At 28.2% G+C, this 4,081-nt stretch overlaps 1 pseudogene across 1 annotated transcript; it reads left to right on the top strand.

Moving 5' to 3' along the window:
- The first annotated feature begins 1,641 nt into the window (after positions 1–1,641).
- LOC104771021 (protein neprosin-like) lies at positions 1,642–3,526 on the top strand (annotated as a pseudogene). The gene is made up of 7 exons (XR_015594105.1): positions 1,642–1,749; positions 1,920–2,006; positions 2,085–2,273; positions 2,378–2,536; positions 2,624–2,667; positions 2,765–2,909; positions 3,093–3,526. The product of XR_015594105.1 is annotated as a protein neprosin-like (transcript).
- The last annotated feature ends 555 nt before the right edge of the window (positions 3,527–4,081 follow it).

Below are 4,081 nucleotides of genomic sequence, written 5' to 3'. Positions count from 1 at the left end.
AGGTATAAGTGTTGTCTAAACTCTCCAAATCCATCTCAAACTCTTAGAATTAGTCAGTTGCATTGGGTTGTGACTCATTTAACCCTAAAGACACTAACAAAGTTGTTTACAGCTTCTAAACAATGTTTTCTCGGTTTTAACCTGTTTTGGGACAAAATAGGTATAAGTGTTTTCTAAACTCTCCAAATCCATCTCAAACTCTTATAACTAGTCAGTTGCATTGGATTGTGACTTAATTTTAACCGACCGTAGAGCTTGCCGCATGTATGTGATCTGCTCAAGATCGCAACCTAAGCAATCATTGTTGCCAAACATTTTCAATCGTGATCTACTTCACCATACTGCTGCTCCATCATCTGGAAGGCAAAGAGAATACCCAAATTCGAGACCGTTAGTGCCGTGATACGAAAATGAGGAAGTAGGATAACCGAAGAAATGGACCAAAGTCCAACCTACTATTAATAAATACTCCCTCTATATCACATTAACTGCAATTATACACTATGAACTAGAGTAGGATCCGCGGTACAGCATGGAGCAAAATTATTTATAACTAAAATATTTAAATTATAAATTTTATTTGTTGATTAAATATGTTATAATTATATAATAATTGTTAAAGAAACCATATAATACCGCAATATAATTTATTTTTTACATAATATTTACTTAATCACTTTAATTAGATATGTCTATTCGTGACTATATTCATAAACATCAATTTAAAATTTTTTTTACATAATATTTACTTAATCAATATAATTTATTTTTTACATAATATTTACAAAATAATGAAATGATGTTTTACCCGTGTAACACCGAATTAATGATATTTTTTAATTTATTTAAATATCGATAAAATCCGTCCCGCTATATAACCCCGTCCCGAGATATTTTAACTCACACTATATCATCTTAATTTTTAATATTTATTGTGTATCTACGGTATAATATTTATCATGTTTAATTTTTTAAAAGTTTTAAATATTTTTCATACTTAACCTTTTAAAAATCTTTAAAATAAAGAACCGGAATAAACCAAATAAAATTTTTTAAAGTTTGAATGTCTGATAAATCAAGGTTTCTACTCATTTGTATTCAGAATCATTTTGGTCTCTTTTATAGTATGACTCTAAACCATTGCTAATTTTCTTAGACGATATGGGATATTGTACCCGTATTTTTTATTCATCTATTGAGTAATATATGTCCGTTTTTAAATTTTTGTATTACATCATATGCAGGAAAAAACTACAATTTCATTAACTAAATGTATTACAGAATAATTCAAGATAATTCAAATATAAATTTAAATAAAATGAAAGAGAATCATATATTTATGTTTGAATGAGGTAGAAAGATTTCCTTATTTTTTAAAATTTTACCTATAACTAATTTTGAAATTTTGGTAACTAATATTAAAGTCAATGCATTAAATGTAAAAACTTTCCAAAAAGTATTTTTGAGAAAAAACTGCTGCAAAAATACTAGTATAGATAAAAAATTAATCTCTTTTTAATTTCTGGTCAAAGTAATAATTACAGTCAAAAATCTGTATGTATTTTCTTTATTAGAAAAAACTAACAAAGTGCTACTGTATGTATATATAAGTGACATAACGTTTTTTTGAGGAAAAAAAAAATGTCTTCACTAATTAAGATGACTCTGGTTTTGAATCTCTTACATCTTTTGTTCTCAACAGCGTCAGTTCGTTCTAATCAAAGTGTGTTGCCGATCAGATCCTTCAAGGTTAGCGTTACTAATTTTATAACTTGAGACACATGTCTCTCTTATTATGTAAATCCATTTAACTAATTCAGTATTATCTTCTTCTTTTTGTATTAAGGATTGATTCAAAATCACCTCTATGTCTTCTCTTTTATTTTCTTTTCTTTTTTGCATATTTTTGTCTTTCGCAGATAGGTGAAAATGCTACATATGATTGCATAGATATCAACAAGCAACCAGGACTTGGTCATCATCTGCTCCAAAACCACACAATCCAGGTGCATTGACATATCAAATATTTGTCTCCTACATGATTTTGAATTTTGAATTTGACATACAAGTTATTCTTTGAAAAGATGAAACCATCAGTTTCAAGACATGAACTAAAGAATCACATTGAAAACAACAAATCATATTCGAAGAAAATAGGGTGTTCAGATGGAACCGTTCCTATATTGAGAATCTCAAATGAATACAATACCAAGGCACAATTTTTCGCCGAGAAGTATTTACATCCGCTAACAGGCGATACTCCTGGAGTACATGTAAACATTTAATTTTCTCTCTATACATTAAATCTAATTTTTTTTATATGTATCTCAAGTATTAATCTATATATATACATGTCAATATAACTGGCTTTTGGTAGATTGTTGGAGTAAGATCGCGTGCTGGTCCATATCGTGGAGTAGAAGCTTGGTATAATGGATATAAGCTAAGCATTGAAAGAAACCAGGCTTCATATAGTGAAATGTATATAGGTAGTCGGTTGAATAACCAAGTCAATTTTATCCAAGCCGGTTATATTGTAAGTTACACATTTTAGTGGTTCTCTCTGTAAAATTTGTTTGTAAATATTTGATAGTATTGAAGTGTACAAAGTCGTTTTTGACAGATAAATCCAAGTTTCTTTGGCACCGATCAACTTTGGACATATGGATATTTTAAGGTATGCATGTGAACATTGTTATTTTTAGCTTTTTCGTAAAATTATTTATATTTAATCCTTTAATCAAATAACATGTGAATATTGAACATGGTTTCAATAAGGTAAAGATGGAAAAGGATGTTACAATACAGCATGTGATGGGTTTATTCAGGTATCAAGAAAAATTCCTATAGTCCAACCCATAAACATTAACCCAGGAGACCCTGATTGGTCGCGTTGGTCTATCCATGAGGTATTTCTTCAGTTTATATATTTATTTTCATGGGAAAAATTATGAATTTAGAAATTAATTATTTATGAATCATATTAGTGATTGACATGTATTTGATTATATAATAATTGTTTTTTATTTAATTTTAGTAGCATACTTTTGTTTTTACGAAATTATTTGTTTCATCTTTTTATGTATAAAAAGGATAAAGTAACAGGAAATTGGTGGCTTACGCAACTCATAAAAAATGCACCCAGCGTAGATATTGGATATTGGCCCAAAGAACTATTTAACATTTTGAACAAGAGTGCTAATATAGTTGGAGTTGGAGGTATAGTTCGTGCTTCTCAGAATTCAAGTCCCCCGATGGGTAATGGTAATTTTCCAGTTGGAACCCGAAAAAATTCAGCAATGTTTACAAATATTGAAGTTTTGGACTCCAACTATAGCAGTCATAAAATGGATCATTTTCCTACGGAGATTATAGTTGATAGTCCACAATGCTATAACATAAGAATTGGTAAGGTGCAACCATTTCATCGTACACGACTTGGTTTTTTTTTCAATTATGGTGGTCCGGGAGGACACTCTTGTGGAGTTTAACATTTTACATTGTAATAATTAGACTCATAATTTAATTATAATTATAATTAATTAATCATATGAAACTCTATATTACACAATGAAATTACTTGACTCTTATCTGTTCTCAATCTATTTGTCTAACTTCTCTGCTAGCAACTTTATTTAAAATATAGAAGACTGACTATTATTATATAAAATTTAATATTAAAAAATAATGAGATTAATGTACTTAAACTTGTAAATATTAAAAACTTTTTCAGTTTGTTAAGAACAAGTAAATTTCTTTCTTTTTTACTCACAACATTTATTTTCTCATATTCTTTTTGCCAAAATAAAAAATAGAACTGAAAATTTTCAATTAACTATAACTTCAAAAATATATTAGTATTTTCAAAATATACATATTTTTTTGGATTTTTCTCCAATTTTTCATTTATTTTATTATTTTATTTTCTACTATAATTAATAATTTGACTCGTTTAACATCAACATCGTGAACCTATGATCGCATTGTTATTTTCTCGTCATGTCATCTAAATTGTGATCAATGTTTTGGATTAGAAATTTGGACTCAAAATATGATTAAGACATTTTACTGAAGTTTTGTT

The sequence above is a fragment of the Camelina sativa genome, chromosome 20 (assembly GCF_030686135.1).
Source record: "Camelina sativa cultivar CO46 ecotype springtype chromosome 20, ASM3068613v1".
Classification (NCBI taxonomy): Eukaryota; Viridiplantae; Streptophyta; class Magnoliopsida; order Brassicales; family Brassicaceae; genus Camelina; species Camelina sativa.
Note: the sequence above shows the minus strand (reverse complement) of the source record. Positions and strands in the feature narration are given on the sequence as shown.